The sequence below is a fragment of the Diachasmimorpha longicaudata genome, chromosome 13 (genome assembly GCF_034640455.1).
Source record: "Diachasmimorpha longicaudata isolate KC_UGA_2023 chromosome 13, iyDiaLong2, whole genome shotgun sequence".
In the NCBI taxonomy this organism is placed as follows: Eukaryota; Metazoa; Arthropoda; class Insecta; order Hymenoptera; family Braconidae; genus Diachasmimorpha; species Diachasmimorpha longicaudata.
In genome coordinates, this window is record NC_087237.1 from 4,774,172 (window position 1) to 4,796,912 (window position 22,741).

General features: G+C 41.0%; 1 long non-coding RNA gene across 1 annotated transcript in view; it reads left to right on the plus strand.

Moving 5' to 3' along the window:
• Positions 1 to 16,195: 16,195 nt before the first annotated feature.
• LOC135168618 (uncharacterized) overlaps positions 16,196 to 22,741 on the plus strand; it is a 41,603-nt gene continuing 35,057 nt past the window's right edge. Inside the window, exons 1-2 of the long non-coding RNA XR_010300063.1 lie at positions 16,196 to 16,573; positions 17,265 to 17,332. This is a non-coding gene — a long non-coding RNA (uncharacterized LOC135168618). The remainder of the gene's footprint in view (positions 16,574 to 17,264; positions 17,333 to 22,741) is intronic.

A 22,741-nucleotide genomic window follows, 5' to 3' on the forward strand; every position in this document is an offset into this window, starting at 1 on the left:
TACCTAATGCCAATGAGACTCCATATTCTGCTAGACATTTCTCTACCTCTCGTTCTTTATCCCCGACTGTCAAACTTGTATCCAACTCCTGAAATTCCTCTTAAGCGTCAAGTGTCCACTTCACCCCCCCGGCCACCTCTCGAGACCCCAATTATCACCGACTCTTGAATTTACACACCGAGGAATTTCTGCATTTACACATTAAACATTGTCCATCGTTGAAAAATGGACAAAGAATTTTTTTTCCTCCCATTCCAATACAACTCCCTCCAACTGTGAAATTCAATTCACCCCTCTGTCTCCCCCTCCAGCAATCGATTCGTGATATCACATTCATTCAGTGCACCATAGCCGTTCGTCCGTGTTCAGTCATCCGTTAAACGTTATGCTTATTATTTCACCGAGTAAACAATTTAAAAAAAACATTTACATTTCCCCCTGAAAATTCTATCACCTCTTGTACAATTGAACATGTCTGTGCGCACTTACACGTGAGAGAGCGCGGTAAAGCGGTGGTAATGCCCACGAAACTGAACAAATCCGGATAAAAAGTATTGGTAGGTTGGGAGTGCGAGTAAAATCTCTCGGACAAGATTCATCCGTTGATGCAAGAGAGATACGTGAAAGCCACGAGTAGAAGTTGATTTGGAATTTGCTGGTTTCTCCCCTACTCACGGGGCCCCAACAAAAACGCCGCTCGTTCGATGGACTTATGGACGAGGGGTAGAACGTGAGTGGTGCGGGGTAAAGAGTCGAGATGGTAAAGTTCTTTCGTCGATGCACCAGCAAAAGGTGCCGCTAATATTTTCCACCATCTTTGAGATGCTCACTTGAATCCACAAACAGTTGAGGATAGCCAAGTACTTTGGCTATTTTTTACTCAGTGAAATACTCGTCTACTCTGGCCTCAGTCGAACACGAGAGCTTTCATTTGACCTCCATTTGACCCCAATTTTTTTACGTTATCGCAGTGATTTTGTCGATATTGGAGAGTCGAAAAAAGAGCGACAAAAGTGGATTCTGGGGGAAAATGGAGAAAACATTTGCAAAATTATATATTTTTTTTCGTATGTGCAGTTACTGTGATGAATTTTAGACACCAGAAAAGCTGATTTTCATGAAATTATTGTACAATCCATTTTTTAAAGGGAAAATACCTGGATATCCTTGAAGGCATGGGAAATAATTCCTCTGGCGTTGAACTTTCAGATCTAAATACCATTAAAATAATACTGCAAGAGGATTCCCACTGTCCACTTCTCCAGAAAAGTCGTACGGCTCAAGAGCTTTGTCTAGTAATCCCGTTATTGCTCCCAAAAAATCTAAATCACCATTTGATTTACGGATGGAGGATAAGACTCTTCAAAATGAGAGGCGTCTTTTGTGACGAATCTCGAGAGCGCCAGAGGCAAATGGCTCCAATCTCCACCACATAAAATGAAGAGATAACGTTAAAATCAACGTTTATTGCTTATTGGAATTATTTACTACGTATTATTTATTCACATAAACCAGCACAAACCAAACGCGTATTTTTTCGTGGAGGTCCCTCAGAAGGGGAGTCTCCCAAAATTTCTAGTTTCACCTGAAAATCCAGAGACTCCAGGAATGTCAAGGAAAAATTATAATTATAATTAATTAAAATATGAGACCTTTGCACACGACAATTGAACATTTTAACCTTTAAAAAACTGGCGAAATGTATTACTCCCAATTTTCGTAGTGGTTTTTTTTGAACAAGTATTTTTTTTTACCTCTCTTCTCATAGCAATCAACTCCCTAGCCGGGGTAATTGCCAACGATCACTTGAAGGCCGCTTGATGTGTGGTCGGGGGCGCCGCCGAGATTCCACAACGACTCTTGAGTGCATTGGCAAAAGTTTTACAAGAGCCCGAGCGAAACAAGCTCGAGCACAAGGAAGGGAAGGAGAAAAACCTCCAATTTATACAAGTCAAAATCGATTACTCGGTTTTACTCAATAACGACGGAGAAGGGGGATAACGAGGGGAGAGGGGAGGGGAAGGGGTGTAGGGGGGAATGATTAAAATGACTGCAGGAGCATTTTGAGTGTGGCCTACTCGGTTGAAATGTTTATGGTCACAAGTAGGCCATTAATCTGTTCTCAACGCTTTACCAGTCCTGTTCTCTCAAACTCGGTGTTTATCTAACGCCATCAACGGGTCAGGCTGGTGTGCATTAACCGTTAGATCTGGATTTTTTTTGTGCGGTACATTTGAGAAGAGGAGTTATTCAACGGGTGAAGAATGAGGTCGGGGAAGGTACCTAGATTGATCGAATATGTTGTTCAATTAAGAAAATAAATACGAATCTTCAGTTATCAATTTTGTGAGATCAATTGCGTGAGAGGGATTTTTTAAAAAGACGAATACTCGTCGTCAGTTGAATTAGACTCGACGTTGGGCACTGAAATTTAGAGTTTGAATAGATGTGATAAGAGTCTGACGAAATCATTTTAGAAAATTGATCGTTTACTGATAGAAAATGCTCATAATTTTTGGAAATTCTGATGTATCAATTGATCTGTATAGAAGTCCGGTCACCTCATAATAAATAAACTTTAAAAATATTTTTTTTCTGTTCTTAACAATACATACATTTACTATAAATCATGGATTCGGCCTGGTAATTTTCACGAGGCACATTTGAACCTGAGCAACAGGTTATATCACCGAACGAGGCGTTAACGAGTGCGCGTCACTCTTATTTCCTCCCGGCGTTCCAGCGATTTCGGGAACGTTAATGGAGGCAAAAAGCATATAGAGAGCACGTGTTCATCCATCAGAGGGCATAACAGTGCTAATTGTCTCCACTCGAGGAATTCAAGTTGGTTCAATGAGTCTGTTTCAAGCGAACGAAAAAACTTACAATGCTATGCGTCAGTGAGAGCCAAAGAAATAGAAGGGGTTGGGGGGGAGGGAGGATGGCGAATTATAAGAAGAGCGGGTTCGAGGACGAATAGTGGTGGTGGCTCGGGCATTTTGTGTTTATGACGAGAAGAAAGTTTTTCAGTCACTGCTGACGCGAGGGGAAGGCAAAGGGCTGGGGGAGGGGGACAATAAAAAATGATGGGACTAAAGTGGCTGGTAAAATAAAAATAATGAAGAAAAATAGAGAGAAAAAAGGTGACTCTGATTCGCAAAGCTTCTCGACAGTCCGTAAAATTGCTTTATGGTTCATCGAACACAAGGAAAACGGCTCTCTGGGCACGCTCGAGGGAACACCACCACTGGACTCGCCCTGTCTGGCGAACCACTGCTAACCTGCTTCACCGCAACTCTACGAATTACTCATGATATTGTATCGTGTGTATGTTGCTTTTTCTGATGATGTTTCCACTCTCGGCTCTGTCTGTTGTTGCTCCGGGTTATTCTTTTTTTCCCCGGTGGCATTATCGTTCAGTTCGTGCTGAAGGCACATCTGCTTTGCGCTTCTTACGCTGTCGAAAAAAAATTGCGAGAAACGGCGTTTTGATTGAAGAATTTTATCGAGTTCCTGATGAAATATTTTTTAGGAAAAATTGTACGAAAGTTACGGAGTTATCAGGGAGCGGACAGTAATTTTTTGCGGAATTTTTGTAGACACTTTCTGGTCAGAAACTTTTGCTTATCGCAAAATTATGAAATACTGTAGGTTTTACCGGAGGATAAAAATTCTTGGGTGTCTTTAAATTTTAATTGACCGTTCGATAATTAACGCTTGTGGTATTTCTAGTGATATCCACCCACAATCCCAAATTCACTGGCTCCCGGACTATCAGACTCTGTCTTGTAAATTATTAGGTCGCCCATCAGTTTTTGACATAATTCTCCGGTATTTTTGTGGCCTGTCGCTTATCCCATATCAAACATATCCAGCTTGTGGATTCACTTGGTGTTTGTCTCGCGCATTAGGGGTATTATAAACCCCAAAACTGGCCCACCTCATCTGCATGAACGTGTGACATACGGCAGACACGGGGATCGCACGACCCGTCTGTCCTCTGTGTGGTGCATCTGCCTCCTCTTCGGCTTTTATCTTCCTTTATTTTTTTTTTTCTTTCTTCTACCCCGTGCCCTGGCAAAAACCCTCCGGGGCACATCATGTAGCGCCACGCTTCAACGAGCAAAAGAACTCGAACTACGTAACTCTACACCCCGAGGACAAAATCGAGATTCAGCTGCAGTCCACAACTGTACGAGACATTGGAAAAAAAATCATCTGGATCATTGTGATGAAGGAATTCCGGGGAGTTGGAAACTGGTGAATATATTCGAGTGCCATCGGGCACTCGATAGAGTGGGCCTGAAAACTCGGAGAAAAGGGTCCGGTAAAAATCGGAATTCTAGATATGGGGCTTAACCTGATGTAAATGAATTGTTGAATATTTTCCACTAAAATCGGAGATAAAAATCCATCGCTGTTCCTTAAATACTTTTCCCAAAAATTCCCTCAACTTTGTCAAACAATGTCTCCACAGTTCAACTCTTCCATCACTGAACTTCAGACTTTTCCCCCAATATTATTCACAACTTTCTCATCTCCAAAAGCGCATCACCTGCGGCATAAATTAATACCGAATTAATCTGCAATGACTGACGCCAAAGTTCTCAACTCAAGAGCATCGATCCCTTCACAATCGTTTCGACAAAATCAAACCAATCGTCGTGCAGATTTTCCCCTGAAATTGATTCAACACGACCCTATTTAACCGGACAATACCCGTCAAACCCGCGATTTGTTTTTCCGCAAACCCACAGCACAATTGTTTTTTCCCACCGTGGTATATATTTTTTCGTCCAACTATATTGTTATTCTTGATTGAAAAAACGTTTCAATTTTTTTTTCTCAACGTAAATTGAATTTCATGCGTATCAATAACTCGTTTGAAACACCACATCGAAACGTTTAATTTGAAAAGTCACGATAACGGATCCTTCCAGCAATTGTCGAAGGACACACACACTTTCCCTTCAATCACGCGCTCTTTTGACCCGGCTATCAACAAATACTAGCATCACCCACTCTCCTTTTCACCCACTTTCCTAACCATGACAATTTTTTTCTCTCTCTTAGAGTCAGGAGAATGCATTGGATTTGATGGATGGACGCCAATGACATCACCTGAAGCCCCCGAAAATCGTTTCAAATGGGAAAATAGTATTTTTAATCGACGCCAAACAGCCGAGTTTGGGAGGATGAACTGACAAAAATTATCAGCCCTCAGGATCATTAAAGCCTCTGTCAACGGCAGGGCATCCGCATATCCCACGAAACATCGATCGCTATCATTTCATAAACACACACAACTGTTTGAGATCGAAGAGATTGATAAATACATATGGCCATTGTCGTTGGATATCGCTTTCACATCAAATCCACCCGAAAACTCGATAAAGTGTAACAATACCGTTTTTGACCGTTTCTGGAAAGCATTGGAATCAGGAAATAGTATCAATTTCTCGTTACTATTGTGAAATGAGACGGATGTACCGAGGTTATTTTGTCAAGCCTCGAGGGAGGTAGGGATGCGGTAAAATAACTATTTCCGCCCGAGAAATACGTGCTGCAGGTAGATAATATACCGCAGGAGCCAAGAAATTGAAGATATTTCACCAGAGACCTATTAAAATTCGAAAATTCAAAGATAGTAAATTCAAAAAGAAAAAAATTTCGTTTTACCCCAACCGCCGAACATTCTTACCGACTGAGCAAATGAATACCACCGAAATTCACTTTCACATTCAACAAAAACACCCCCCAATCTCCTCACGTAATATTAACATTTATTTTTGGGGAAAGATCTCGGTGAGATACTGAGGAACCAACAATTTCTGCATCTTTATTTATGGAACATCGATGTGGAAGTAATTGGCTATCGGATCGTTTCACTGGGTCAACAGTGTCGACATGCATTCCCAGGTGACATTGCTAAGAATCCCCAAACAACCTCCGAGTGAAAATCAAAGGCCGTCCCGGCTGGACCTCGTGACAAGGGTCTCAAAAGCTTCATTGTTTCGGATAGCACTTCATGCACAGTGATTTGTATCGAAGGGTGTACGAGGAGCGTGCAATCCACAATGTTTGAAATCGAGTAATACGAGAACTGGTAAATCCACAATCTCCAGTGCTTCGTGGATATTGTCGTGCACAATCTGGCACAGGTATATGCTGAAAGCTGATCAGTGAGGAGGCATTGTTGGGATATGTACTGTATAGTGTGTGTGTTCACCGTGTGCATTCAATCGGCGGATGCAAGGTGTTGCTAAACCCGAAACCAAATGACCCAGGCCAGTGTTCACGTTGATTTGAGAGGTAATCAGGCGAACAATCAGAATGTGAAACAATCGCTGTCGATCATTGGGCAATTGCTGAGTATGTGAAACGGATATAACCGACTAATTCCGAGTATATCAGATTGAGACAAAGGGGCGCTGAGGTTTTAATCAGGTTATGTACTGGGGTGATAGAGGAGTTTGAGAAATGGAATCAGCAAAAATTGGTAATTTTTGGATTTGCAAATGCTGCGACGGAGTGAGAGAGGGATAAGAATATGGGAGAGTGAGAAGATCGACTCTCGAGACGTAAAGGACCTATATAACTGTGGAATCCGAAGGAGGCGGTACCTGGACCGTTGATTCTTCACCGGTTGATGCCTCGTCTGGCCCAGCCCGAACTCTCGTATTTTAGCCTTCAGGGCGACTTTTTAGAGTTGAGGCCCGTCCGACCGATTGCCCTCTCTCGATTCATCGCTTTCTTTCTCTCTCACCCTCTGTGTTTACACAGGCCCTAACCGCATCGCTTGAGGGATGACATCGGGGCCTTCTACTAGATTCCGAGTCGAAGGCACGCATCGACTCGCATTTCAGCCCCACATGTGTATACGGACGGGTAAAAAATGTTCTGGTGGATGGAATCTAACGTTCGATCTGGAAATGTAGATTTTTTTTTTCTGAGTCATCGCTGGGTGAGGATCTTGAAGGACGTCGAGAGTTTTTCATTTATTACAACGAGAGAAATAGTTTATGGGGAATTTATTTTATTTCGATGGGAAATTTCTCTGGAGTGTTCAATATTTGAATTGATTTTGGTTAATTTTTTAATGTAGAAGTAAAATAGCCAGAAATTGAGGGACGTCGCACCCTAGTCGAGCGACAGTCTTGAGATATGTCCTCGAGTTCCAGGAAATCGCCACCCTGACATCCCCGAGTCGCTGATGATTGCCAGAAACTCGACGGGATATCGAAATATCTCGACTGAACCCGGGCGAGTCAGCGAGGCGACAGATGCGTTAGTGGTATTTTTCGCGACAATAGACATAATGCAGCCACGTTTTATTCTCGTTCACACCTTCGGTATTTTATACCCCAACGTTTGTAAACATTGAAAATGGTCGAACAGTCAGTAGGGGACGCCAGCCCTCGAAAGGGCCACCTATATATCCGGTATCTTGTGGGCTCGTGAACACATACCTTTAAGAGAGTTGATTGATGGAGTCACAACGAACATAGAATGCTCATTTTGGTGATTTTGAGGTTGGGGTGGTATTTTGGTAAATTGTCCGAGTTCCCAGATGCTCACTTTTGTCCACCTTTCGACTGACGTAAATTCTATTTTCTCAATTTATGGGATTAAAAAAATTTCGAGTTCATTTACCACGAAAAATATTCGTTGAAAATCATCCCCTTCATACCCGACTCTAAATTCCAAGTTTATCGTGAGTTAATCCAGACGATAAGACAGGAAATGAGTGGATCAAGAATTTATGAAATACCTCTCAAGAAATATTGCCCATATTCCGAGCTCCTTTTTTTCCATAATACTCCTGTCGAGTACATTAAGAATGATTGAGTCCCTCCCCCTAAAAAAAATCTGATACCATGTGTAAGCGTTGAATGTGTCTGATTAGATTAAAGGGTCCATGAAAGGGAAAAAAAGCCAATTCACATCCCTAAGTCCACCTAATAACCCCTGAAATAAAAATTCATGAAGTGGTATGGGAAGAGTGACGCTGTAGCTCTCACCAGGGGGGGAAAAATGATGTACCAGTGATAAACGCCGATGCAGAAGTAATTTGCTGGATGATAAAATATTCAAGGGCGGTGGGATGTCGGGTGTACGTGGACAGAGGAGTAGCAGAGGGAAAAGGAGAAGAATAGAATGTGTAGGGTTGGTGGCCGCAGTGGTTTTGAAAGCAACCACCCAATGGTAAATGGTAGGGTCACTGTAACGGGCGACGCCACAAAGGATACACCATGTGGCAGGTTGTTTCGCGGTAGACTGAATGAGCCTGATTAGATGGAAGGGTCGTCAATGGGGTTCTACTGAAAAATAGCCAATAGGGTTGTTGAGATACAGAGAGCGACTCTTCACGAAATATTATCGAGAGTCAGGACATGGGGAGGAATGAGATGACGGCGAAATTTTTTTCATCCCCCGTGATGTTAATGGATAAAAAATTTCGAAATATTTATTTCATCGTCTATATTAATCGTAAACTAAATTCATCGCGTTTTTATAATATAATTCAAGTTCGTTTGTTAACTTTTTCCCGACTAAAAGTCCACTTTAGAATTATCAAATGCCTCGAGTAATTTGTACCGAACTATTTTCTCGTTGTACATCGGCTCACCCCTCCCCTGTATCTCGCCTCAGTTCAACGTTACATAAGTGATAAACTGACGTTGAGTCGCGGCGATACCGGGTACAAACAATCGTTCATTGTCCGAACGAATGGAAGAATGAACGGAAAATTGAAGAACGGAAATACATCGTGAATAAATTATTGTAAGCAATAAATAACAATGATGATCAGTGATTTCCCGGAAATTATAAGCGATAGTCGAAACATAAGCTCTGATTAATTAATGTCAACATTGGCGAGAGGGGGTGGCATGTGCTTGCAGAGGACTACAATGGAGGTAACTATACCGCAACCCCTTTTATCCCCTTTCATATTTCGTACCAAGTACATAAAAGGTGGCGGGTGTCTGTTATAATGCGCGCATTGAATCGCCAACTGTTTGCAAATTATGCCGGCTATCCCCCAGTGGTTCTCCCCGACGTAGTGCCCCCCTATTTTCACCTTTTCACTGACAACTTTTAATGTCCCATCACCCCCTGCCACGGAACTCCATTTCTCCGCTGTCATTTAATGGCTGTACGCCCCTTTTATTCGTCACGGATGCCACCGAGTCCATTTTACCCGGGAGTTGACATATTTAATCAATATTATGACCTTATTAATGTGATCCAGTAGTCACCATATGTCTGGATGTGGGGGTTCCAGATCTTCCCTATATGTTTTGAATTTGAAATTTTGGTTTATGGCGGATTGTAAATCTCGTCAGTTGCGGGGAGAATTTATTGCCGGGATTTCTCCGCGTCTTCTCGATTCCGGAAGGGTTTTAGGTTTTTCTAGTCGACCTTTGGACTTCTGGGGGCGACCATAAATGCGGGTTTGCATAAAAAAAATTTTTTTTGAAGGATTTGCCGGTTCAGTTTGGAGGAGAGAAATTTCTTCATCGAGTTGTAAAACCCGGTGAGGGGGATTTGATGCCGGAGAAATTGTTCTATTCGAAAATTTACGCGATTGCGGAAGGTTTCAGGGGAATCTTATCTTTTTAGTGCCGAGGCTAATGTGTTTGGAAATAGTGAAATTTTTACCGAGCGCAAGAAGTTGGGGCATTTGTAGTTCATTCGTTGGATGTTTTGGAGAGAATAATTATTTCAGGCATCGGGTTCATGGTAATGAGCCCACAGTTATGAATAATTAGCAGGAAAGGGTCCCTAAGGGCTATTTAATGATTTAAAAAATGATAAAATGTCAGATTAGAGGGAGATTTTTATAAAATCGTGACAGGAAAATTTACGGAAATATCGAGTTAGACGCAAAGATTTGAAATTTTCTCTCGAAACTTTACGCTTCAGCGGAACCATAAATGCGGGTTTATATAAAAAAAACTAGAAGGATCCGTCGACTTTATGGGGTTGGCAAAAATTCCCATAGAGTTGTAAAATCCTGAGTTCCGGTAGAGTTGACATTCCCCTCCCGTCTATTCGTAAATTCACACGATTGCGAAATATTCGATTCCCTGAATGGAGCTCATCACCTTAATTGCCGTGGCTAATGTACCGTGGAATCTAAGAATTTTTATGATGCACAAAAATTCCTGGAGTTTATAGTTCACTTCCTACACTCGAAAATCTTTAAAATATGTTTTGGTGGCTTTGACAAAAGCTAACAGTGAAAAGACGACTCTCTCTCGACATTTACAACCCCCATAAAACCCAATTTTTTTTTCATTCAAAATTTTTGTCAACCAAAAGTGTCATTGAGGCCCCGAAAATCCGGTGGATTTACAACACCCGGAGAGTTAACAATTTCGGATATTTGAGACCTCAATTCCAGAAGGCAGAAACAGGGATTATTTTTTGCTCTCCATTGACAGTCTGAAGAAAATCTTGAAACGTGGAAAATCCCCTGGCCGGAAGGATTGGGTTTCCTATTTTTTTTTTGCTGGTGTAAACCCTTTGAGATGTTTTTACACCGAGAAACACTCGGCTTTTGGAATCAGGTATATAGTGCGAGTTAGGGCGACCTGAGCCGCACCGGCCCTGAAACGGGAAAGTGAAAATGCAAAAAAAAAAATGTAACTGTTCCGGGGGCTATTTTGACACATTTTGTGCCGTCACCGGGGGGTTTTTAGCCGCGTGGATCAGCGGGATATCGTACTGGTCACAGTGGGTCTTTGTAGGTGGCCATATAGCCGTTTTGTTCCCCAGGTTTGGCACAACTAAAACTCAAACTTGTGACTCGGAGACCGCGCTATGCAGATCATCAGCTCTCTCGCAGTCGTGATTCTTTGTTTTCGGCTTGCGGTTTAGAATGACAGTCAAATTATATTTGCGCACGGCGCAGATATTCTTGACAAAAAAATTTTGGAATCCGCAAGTCACTGGGATTGTTCTTGAGAGGATGTGGGCGGGGACAGGTACGCTGGCATTTTACTTGCGGTTCTTTTGTTTTAGGGACAGTGAATATTGGTTGTGAATTCATTGGAGGATAGGCGAGAGTGGATCGTCATTTTTCAGGGAACAATAGCCTCATCGAGAACTAAATTAAGAGCCTGGGAGACAGTTCATCAATTAGTTTTATTATTTTATGGAAAAGAAAAATCTCTAAAAAAAATTCCGCTTCAATTTCGGTAAAATTTCCCTTAACGACAGAATATTTATATTGACTATTGCTCTCCTTCTAGATCCCTCAAAATTACATAATTTCCAATTTCCCCAGAACCTAAATTATTTTACGGTCTGTTATTCAAGCTGTTATTATTACGGTTGTGCTCTTGAAGAGCAGTTTTCATGAAATAATAAATTAGTTTACCACCGAGCGGAACTATTGAGATGTTTGACATTTTTATGATTTTTTTATTCTCCTCATACCCCCCAGAGTGGCCCTACGGTATTATCCCCGAAGACTTTGTGACTCCTGGGGGCCCCTAACGAATCTTGCAACACCCGGACGAGGAGTGTCCTTGCGCAAACAAAGCGAGAAGGTTTGCATTGCTTGCGGAAGTTGCGAAAAATGAAGTTAAAATAGACAGATATATGAGCTGGTCACATTGTCGAGGACACCAATGGGTCTACCAATGATGGAGAATGACGAAGGTAAAAACAAACGATAATTTCACTTAATCGCAATTAGGATGGCTGAGTCAAGAGGACACTGTAATTGTGGAGTACTAATGCAATACAAAATTACACTCAATCATGAGGAATCCTAGGAGATTCTGAAGCTGAAGGAACGCTTGTAGCCACTCTACACGGTATATTCTCTCTTTTCGTAATGACATTTTGATGGCCAGTCATTATATTCAGAGGCCTCTGGCACCGTAATCAGTCCTTTGGATTCCCAACGTTTTCGTACAGACACATATCCGTCAAAACCGGATTTTCTTTTTGCTGAAAATAAAATCCCCGAGTTTTTGAAAGATAATGAAAAAATTACCAAAATTCTACTGCATGTGTGGATGTGGAGAACATATAATTGAATAATGGTAGGAAGAGAAGGGAAAAATCAATGAAAAAGACATGATCACAGGGCCAAAGAGCAGCCAATAGGAACCAAAAACACGTGAAACAAATGGGCGACAAAACTCCATCAGTCCCATCATTTTTTTTCTCACATAAAAAATTTCAACCGCACAATTTACCGATAAATAATCAATTACTCCTGACAAACCAGCATTTCCGCCAATTTTCCACTCCCCCTACTATCACATTTAATTCTCCGGACATTTATTTAGCACCGACGGCCACAACACGCAAAAAAAAAAAATCACCGACCCGAAGAAATTCAATGAAATGTTTGGTGAATAGAAGATGAAGATAAGAAATTTTCAATGCAGTATAAATTCAATGAACCCATAAAAGTCTCTGGTATGGGAAAACTCTCGGAAGATTTTCCACGAACTCATCTCCCCTCTCCCTCAACCACCACTTCCCCTCGTTCTCTTCAAAAAGATACGTGATATCACGCGTGCAATAAATCAGGTGATTCCATCGAGGCAGGAAGTTGCCCCCCCCCCTCCTGCCCCTCTTCATCCTCAACATTTTCTAATGAAAATCAATTCCGCAAGAATCGCTATAAATCGAATTGAGAGTAAGTTTGAAAGCCCCAGACTCCGTGTATACACGTAGACAGAATATATACACTGTTTGAAGCCGTGTTATCTGATAGATTTTGCCTTGCGGCCAGGGAATCACTTATCCACCGTCGTCTGCACCGCAAAATCGTGAATTGGGTAATCTCATTTGGACGAGTGGAATATTGGCACAAGGGGGATTCTCAAATATCCGTAAACTATTTCTGGAAATTCTCGTTTCAGGAAATTCACGATTCTGACTAACTGGGTTATACCAGTTTCCATGGTGCACTGTGATTGTCAATATTGCGTTATTATTTGGATGGAAAAAGGGCATGTAATTCGATGTGGTGGACGATAAAGTCAGATTTCATAGTCATCGGAGCTGTAGGATGGTGGATTAAACAATACGTTAACATGAAGGGGAAAGTTGAAAATTTTTAAACGTCAAAACGACCTCGAGGCCGACTGTTGGGAATTTGACAGACACTTTCGTCATTTTTTGATGGATGAATTTATCGGGTTTATGAGGAAATCATTTTTACGGTGCGGATTTTATTGGTATTGGTATTTAGTGTCGAAGTAAATGGATTATTGAATTTTTCAATTGATTACAATTCGATTTTTTGATGATCGAGTGATTGCTGAAGTGGGATTTTCAATGATATGAACTTGGATTCAATTTAAAGTGAAATTATTGAATGAAAAGAATGAGGAAATCGATTCAATTCAAGTCATCTTTTCACATCTTTTTGCAAATAAAATGTACAAACACTTTCAACCAAAAACCCAGTCTCCCTCCCCTCCTGAACCTCAGAGATAAGAGGTGCGTCCGAATGTCGATTAGAGAGTTCCAGAAGGGTCAATCCGGATGTGGTGCCCTTCCGGTCTTGACCAAAACCCGAGAGAGCATGTGGTCACCCGAAGAAAGTGCTCGCCGACATTCAGACGACACTTACCGGCACTCTCTGTTCCAAGACTACACTATTACTGGAGAATTTCGTGTTCTTCCTTATAACCAGGACAAGAGGATGTTCATGGGGTACATACTCTACACCCTCTGCTCTGTACAGTGAATATCTGCTATCGGGATCGGTTTTGGTTTGTTATATATTTTTTTCCTCACTCGAGGAAAACGTCTTTCCTAAATTGGATTGGAGGTATTATTGGAATAGTGTAACCTCCAGGGTGAAACATGGAACGATTCCAGCCCCCCTCCCATCCCTCTCGCCGCCAAGGAGTGGGTATGCAAGACAGAAGATAAAAGCCAGCACCATTTTACGATTCTCATTCATTTCAATCTACATGGATACAGCAACCGTGTACGTACGTATTGTACTGCGTTGAATTAATCTTTCAGAGGGGGATAAGAGGTATATGTAGGTGTAGAGGTGCTCAATAATTCCCACCACTACACCTACATATTGAGTAATTTTTTAGTTTGATTAAGATGCGGTGGAAAATTGGGGAGTTCGAGCTGTCAAGACCATAATTTTTTTCGAATCTAGAATTTTACCGGTTTCTCCGACGGTAAAAATTGCCTCAGGATTTTTTATTTGGGTAGAATTATTGAAAATGCAAATTTAGCAGCTGATCCGTTCTATTGTATATAAATAATCCTGAAAAAATATTTTTTTTTAATGGAAAAAAATCTGATAATCCGAAAATCGCGAGGAAGAGTTCTCATTGACGAATGTTCTTCGGTAAAAATATTGAGAATATTGAAAATTTATGATAAAATTCAATGGCCTCGATGAGTTTTACCCTCCCAAAATTTTCCACACCGTCGACTGAGGATTTAATGACTGAAAATCTCGAAAAACATTGAAAACTTTGATGTCCTCTCGGATTTCCTCAAACTAAATCCATTATTCATGCACAGTATCCCCTTCTGCGCTTCATAAATATTGAATTCGTCACTCTCACTCCAAAATCATTTGTTTACGGAAGCAGAGCATGAAAAAAAAAAAAGATGAGCGATTCAAACAACGATGTACAGGACGGTATATCGTTATTTATGTGATGAAAAAAATAGCAGCCGTGAATTAATGGTTTTTGGGCGTTGACTGCCACATGCCAGCAAACATAAACAAATTCAATACGTTTTCACCGTACCTTCCAGATTTCAAAACCGAAACGAATGTCGCCCTTCTGTCCCACCGAAAACACCACCCTTCTGTCGATTCGCGTGAGAAGACGTACCGCATTTTTCCGTTTCTCTTTTATGCCTGTAATACCTTGCCTGCACATCTTATTCTTTTTGTATGTTTTTAAATTGATTCTGCAGGCTTGAATCTCGCCTCAAGCTGTTATATGGGGGTCACGGACCTTATGGAGTTGGAAAACTTGGGTGCACGATGCACCCTATAAAGGAGAAAATTCTTTAAGAAAATATAGGACTTTAGTTACGCTTTTTATCCCAGCTCGGGGGGTTTTCGGAGGATTCTTGCGGGCTCTTTAATAATATTCGAAGAATACGAATTCGGGGGAAGGAATTTAAGGAGAAAAAGTAAACATTGGATAGACTTACTTCCCTAGGGGTACACCGTTGAAGATTTCTGAGGTTTCCAGCCATTGAAAACAGTTTCATGAAAAAATTAACGGTGGCTGGGACCGTCAATTCTATCAAGGAGTAATCCTTGAATTTTTCATAGTTAATTTTGCAAGAAAAATTATTAAATTCAAACGTTTCGATTTTTAAATAAATGAAGACTGGCAGCTCCAACATTCTTTACTTTTAATCATTTTTTTTGGTCATTGTTTTGGAGACTTGGAAATGTTTTCAATAAAATTCCCAACCTCCGCTAATTTAATCGTAATTCCAGGGGATTTAATTCACCTGCTGCGTTAATTTTTCATGCATGCACATACTTATTCATTCACTCACCAGCAAGATGCAACCAAGATCGTCCAATTCGCCCCGAGTGGAAGGAGAAATATGGGAACAAGAGGGAAGAGGAAAATAAAAGGGTTATTCGTGTTCTCGTTAGCACGCACGCGTTCCTCATGCATTCTTGGATTGAAAGGAAACCGGGGGAATCCCACGAGACGACCACGTGTACCACGCGATGTTTTGCAGAGCGAAAACTCCAGGGGCGGTCGTACACAAGGCGGTCTTATGATCGGTTAAAGCTCCGCCTGGTGCACGCCTTCATTTTCTTTGACTTACCTGCAACAGAATGAAAAAAAAAAACTAACATGAGAATTAAATTGGAGCGATGAAAAACTAGCTGATGTCGATGAGCTGTCGCTCGAGGGTCTCGCGAGCTCGAGCTAACGCTCCGGTAATTCTGCAATCTCGACTTTTAATAATTAGAAAAGAAAATGTTACTGTACTTTATTTTATCGCTGGTGGGAATTCATAAATTATTCAGCTGATAAAACGTGTTAAATATTTTTACCTGAAATTTCACTCTTTTGGGATGTTAAAAAATTTAAAGCAGATTTTGTTGAAACAGTGGGGTAAAATCTGTCACCAACAATTACCCCAGTAATTGTCCCCTCGCTGCAGGTTTCCCTCAACAATTCTCAACGACTAACAACTCAAATTAGCCCGTTAATTGATGAAAAAAGGTAGTTAGCCAAGATACACATGCGATTACCCCTGCGATGTTCTATAATGTGTTCAACGATATGTGCAAAATTCCACAGCCCGACATTTGTACCTCTAGCACTGGGCCACAATGTTTATAACCCGGGATATAATACTCACAGTGGTTTTATTATACTTATACTTTCAACTCAACGAAGAAGTCCGTTCGGTGAACTTGTCTGACCTCTCGACCGGCCAACGACGTAGACGCTGAGGTACGCGTGAATTTTTTAATAGGCCAAGAGAGCTACGAAACTCCACGGACAACACAAACTCCTGGTCAGTATCTAGCAACGGTCAAACAGTGTAGAGACTTGGAACCGCATACATCAAGGTACCTTCCAACGCTTTTTCATTAAATCTGCATAACGATGCATGTCACTTAGGCAAATTGCCCCCGAGGCCTGTTCTACCCTTTGTTTGGATTTCCCGTGGCTACCCTAATTGGATTTCTTTTTTTTTCCCCCTCTCTTAACAACTTTTTCGTCTTCCTATTTCGTTCTTACTTCAACGTTTACCACTGGAAGAAGTAAAATTTTTTCCCCCCCTCGCTGTGTAACTTTACTCGGAGTTTTTAATTACTCGTGTTGCACGGTGTAACTGCTCCTGAATAATATCAATTTTTTTTTACATTTTTTTCCTGTTTCTCAATGTGCATAGGGCGGAGGGGCGGAGGGGGGTATTGTTCAACGGGAACTTGAAAAGTGGAGCATATTAAAGTGGATGGGCATTTATGAAACCACTCTTAATATTAAATAATCATTAACTTTCAATTAGGTGGAAGTGCGATGGATTAATAAAATATAATCAGAGTATCGATGTACAGGAGAAAATAATGAAATTCGCTAATGGGGGTTTTATTATTTGATGAGGAGTTGAGGTCGAGGGATGCAGGAGGAGCCATTGGGATTGTTTTTTATGAATGACAATCAGCTATTCAGCATTCAATTTTGATTGATATCAATGCGGAGGAATTTAGCCGGAGGACGCAAACAGTGAAAATTTAATTTTCTTCTATTTTTCAGGGTGAAATGGAATTGCAGCATCTGGCAGATGTGACATCAAGGAAAATCGTAATTTATCCAAATTGAAGGTAAATCGTTTAATTTGATTGATGAAAATTTTACCAAGTTACAGTATCTAATTTTTATTTCATTTTATAATGTTATTTATCATGAAAAATGTAAAACAACGTAGAGAGAGTATTTTTTATGCATGAAAATCCTTCGTTTGAAATGAATTATTCATTCTACGCAGTTAAAAACATTTCGGTCAGATTGTTAGAGTGAAAAACAAATTGAAAAAAATATTTAATTCGAAAGTGGCTTCTTCTAAATATCAGAATGGCATTTTTGATATGAAAATCGCCATCAATGGATCTATGATCGTTGAAATTAGCCAGTCCCAAAGGTCACGAAACCCTCACATTGGAAAAAATTATTAAAAATCAAAAGTTGCAAGATCATTGGCCAACAGTGGTACCGTTGTGTCAGGGGCTAGTACAATCATTCCTCGACCCAATAAAAATACAATCGGATGGACAGAATAGGGGTCACGACAGAGAGCAACGATTCTACCGCAGAATGATGCCAGCGGTGACAGGAAATGATTTCTCCGCATTAAAAAAAAAAAGAACACTCCACCGAAAGATCGGAGTGCTGTAGCGAATTTTTTATCGACGCGTCGGCTCGCTGGTCACACAAAGAAAGTTGAGATAGTGGTGTATGCTAGACCAAAAGGTGGAGGGGACGTGGGGGGAAACGAACGGGATGCGTGCACGCGCACGCCTCTCTGTGCTTTATCATCGTGTCGCACACGCTCCGGTTGTCTCTCCGTTCGTGCGACGATACAGGCAGATGCAGGACTTCATTGGCTTTAATTCTCCTCTGACCGAGCCATGAGAATTTATCTCTCTCACTCTGACGACCCACAATTGTCGTTAGGTCATCTGGATAAATCTCGTTTCAATGTTCATTTTTCTTCGCTATTTTATCCGGTAAATGTAACTTGATAGGTTTGAGGAGAAATCAGCGAATCGCGTGCCAGATGTTTGAATTATATAATTTTTGCAGAAATATTTGATTTGTCATTTTCAGGCGATTTCCAGAAAACTTCTGGTTCCAATAATTTTCCAATTAGTTTGAAAATTAGAGTCCACTTATTGTGTGGAGAAAAAAAATGACGGAACACTCCGGAAAAATTTCCGATAATTTCCAGATAATTTTTATTGAACATTTCTCTTCGTGCGGAAAGTCAAAAGAAACCATTTTCCTCGAAATAATTACTCAACGAGATGTGCCATTCGTCACCCACATTTCTTGGAATATCTGTGAGTGATAAGAATCAATTCATTGTGCGTAATTACAGTCTGAAATCATTGATAACAAAAAAACTGAAACATCGCGGTATTCCACATAAAACCGGTTGATTCAGCGTTAAAATGCCTCAATGTTTTATACGTAGTATCTTTGACATCTATCTAAACACACCGCTGTTTGACTCGTGTGTGCTCGGAACTGACATTCAGATCGATAACACGATATCCGGCATATTATCATCGCCCAGAAATACATCAATGCGGACAAGACATCGGACAACGAAAAAAAAAAAGAGGGAAAAGAAAAATTGCGGCGACAATGGAGGAGATCTGAGTTTGCACTTAACAGTTCAGAGAAGTGGAGAATTCCGGCCACCAATTACTCAATCATTTTTTATTATTCATGTCGTGGATTTTGGATGGAAAAAAAAAATGACTCACAAAGTAGATACCGCGGTGTGTCGCGTGACGGATTGACTATGTGGGCCAGTGGCTTTTGTTCAGAACCCACTAAAAATCCAGGCTGGTCTTTTGTCAAGTCAAGTAATCCCAGGAAATATTTCACAACCGATGGACAAGGGAAGAATTCAATTGAGTGGAATGAAAAATTCTAACTAAATTGCGAAAGGAATGACAATTGTTCGAAAGTTGATATTCAGGCGAATTTATTCTGTTCCGAAGAAGGGGATTAATCGAATATATTTTTACGAATTGTATTTTTACTAATTTTCAACATTTGACGCACAAAAAAATGAATTGACAGCTGTGAATTCAAAAAAACTACACGTCTCCCAGAAAATTTATGAACCCAGTCACCCCTTCAGTCCAAAACTGTCCTCCCTCCGGGGTTAAACATCAAGAAAAAAAAATCATCAATAGCATAACAGCACATGCCCCCCAAAATGTCCCAAATTTATACCCCAAAAATAGGCGTAAACCTCTATCATAATTTCTCTCATCCAGCGAGCGCTCTTTCGAATGTCTTCAGTCTCGTCTTTTGGCATTGACTAAATCTTTGTCGTTGGCCCACTGTCTGGCCTCTCCTCAAGTTAATTCGCTGCCAGCTTGCCAACGCCAACCCTCTCCTACCCCCCTCACAACCCTGACAAATTATTCTGCCTACGAAGCAGAAAGAGAGTTGTTGGTTAAATGCGCCGTTGGCCACCTCTACCACCATCAACATCATTCTCCATCTCTTCTCCACTCTCTGTTCTACATCATCATGTTTGAGCGTTCCTTTTCCCTCCCTCTCTCCCCCTCCACCAACCCCCCCTCTCGGCCTCCACTACCCTCCTTTTTTATTCCAGAGTATCGCGCTTAGCTCTTCGCGTTTGCCACCCATGAAAAATTGATCCCATGTCGGCGGCTCGTAAATACTTAATGAAGTGTGGGAACTCGGTTGACCGTGTGGCTCTCCATGCGGGGATTCCGAAGAGTTGAAGACACGTTTCGATCGACAGCATCAAATTCACCAGATGCGATCGACACGTGCCTCCCGGTGCATGTGCATATTTTCCGATTATTTCTTTCATCCGGGCTATTCGTATATCTGATGGTGGGTTTAGTGAATTTTTTACAGAACGTGGGACATGGTGATAGCTTTAAAAATACTCTACTGGAGTTTTGCGAATATTTTTGTCATTGTTGGATGGAAAAAATTCATGATAACAGCTCTTGCGGTGATATTTTCTATTTGAAGAATTAATGCGTCGGTGGAAAATGGAATTTCAGCTGACGATTTTCAATGATTAAAATGTTTTCGATCAGTTGATGTGTTCGAGAATTTATTTTTTTCTCGGTCTAATAAAATTAAAGAAGGGTGGCAATAATTTTGTGATTAAAATGAGAAAATAAATTTTAATGAGGAAATATTCTTCGTGAGAATATCAGCTCCGAGCGTTGGAATAATTCTTATTATGTATTCATCAGAAGAAAGTAATTTCGGCAGTCCGCAGGAAACTGTTACAAAGTACTTACGTCTTTAACAACATTTATCATGTAAAAAAAATCACTACGCCATTTTATTTAAACCTAGTCCTCCCTTTTCACTATTTTTAGAAATTACAATTTTACACTCAACAATTCTATAAATACACGTATACGTCAGTGGTGTAGGTCGCGGATTTACCGCGTCTTATACCCGCAAGAATTTGTCCAATTAAGTATAGGAATGTGTAGGAACTTAATTGAGCGAATATCCCAATGAAGAGAACAATTTCCCGGGATGAAAGCGCCAGACGCTTATCTCAATAATTTCACTCCTCCTTTTTTTTCACAGCTTGGAGTGAAGTTTTTTCCCCCCCTCGGTATATTTTCGAGAGAATAATGTGAGAAAATGTTGTACGGTTAAAATCTCGACTGCAGGGGTGATGATGAGTGGATGTTACTACCACCTAAGGATCACACTGAGTCCTTGAGCCATCTGCTGGCCATCCGTGCCGCTTGGTACGTTACGAGGCCATAACACTGTAACTCCTCGAGATGCGTTATCCAATTCAAAAAAACACCGACATCTCGGCATTTGTACCGCACACGTGGGACCCCAGTTACACAGTAAAAGTGTGAAAAGCCTTTGGAGAGGGTCCCCGATAAGGAGATTAACACGAGAAACAAGAGTTGGAAAAAAATTTTAGAGCTTCGACTCGAAATTACTGATGTTGGAGTGGTAAACATAATGAGTCAATGTTTGATTGGTCTATGTTAACCTGTGCTGAGGAACACCTCGACTATTATTACTGATTTATTCATTTCAGTTCTTTCGACATTCGGCTGAACAAAATAAATAAGATAATTCTTTACCGAGGAATTGCTCTGTTGAAATATTTTTTTTTTCTCCAAGTCACTCATCAGGAGCTCTCGAGCTGCTAAATTCGAAAACTTCACAATTTTCCCTCTAAATCTCGATCAGTGTGACTCAAAAGAAGAACTTCTCCATCATTTGCGATTAAAAATACCTCAAATCGTTGATTTTTATCACCAAAAAAAAATTATTCTCTGAGCAATAGTTCCCCCCATGATGAGGATATTTTCATCGTATCTCAACGGTGATATTTTATCACCAAACTGCAGCGAATCAACCGTAAATTCCTAGGCCTTCTCCGTCGATTAGTAAATGTCTACATCGAAATAATAAATTGCCGGTTAAAATTTATTGTCTTGATTTTTCGGAGAATTGACTATTCGACTTGAAGATTCCTGAGACGCGTGCGGGTCATCTTGTTAAAGGTTTCTCGCAGAAACCAATGAATAAAGGGAAGAGAGAAGGACCAGACTGCAGGTATACAAGAAACCCGTGAAACAAAGTGAAAAAAAAAAACATCAACTGAAACTAAAAAAGTGAAAGAAATAAGGAGGTAGAGAAGGTGGAGGCGGATAGAAGGCCACACGAAAATACACGTGTGTATTGGCCTGACTGATTTATCGTTTCTCGTCGTTGAATCGTCGATCGTTGGGACGATAGCGAGGGGGAGGACCAGGAGACGATGCAGGACATAACAGAAGAAAAGAGGTGGATGAGGGGACTGAGGGGAAGAGAGCTTCCCCAGGCGCGTTGGGATGATCGAGAGGCCGCCGCCGATGCCGCAGCACAAACAGACGTGCTCAGACGTTGACGGGTACATCCACTCGAATCGCGATCAGGATGGGCTACAGAAGGAGTCGCATTAGCCTGATAGTTTCACGTTTTCGATTGGTTGAACACTGAATATTTCAAGACCCTACGTTTTTACCCCCTTTAAAATTTCCAATTTAATTTTTTTCTTCTTCTTTCTGGTGCCATTTTAAGAATAAAAAAGTTCAGATTTAATGCACTGCATTTAGTAATAATTTATATGTAATTTACTTGATTAGTCCATTAATTTAATTCCTCGATACTCTTCCAATCATTGAACCTCCACCAATAATTTCTCACACCCTCTGGATACCCCTTTACCCCTCGCGATCGGGTAAACGCACCTTCTAACCCCCGATTATCCCTCAAATAAATGAAATTCGTGTATGCAGCCACGAGTGAAGTAACCGCAATAAAAACACGTGGTTCGGATGCTTTTAAACGCACAAAGTGCACATACGCCAACAAGTCTACAATGGAAAAGGAGTTGGGGCTGTTTACCTAGTAAGTAGCGTTGTCAGTCAGCCGGTTCGTCGCGTTTCCCCCTCGGGCGCAAAAGCCCCTGTAACATCAAG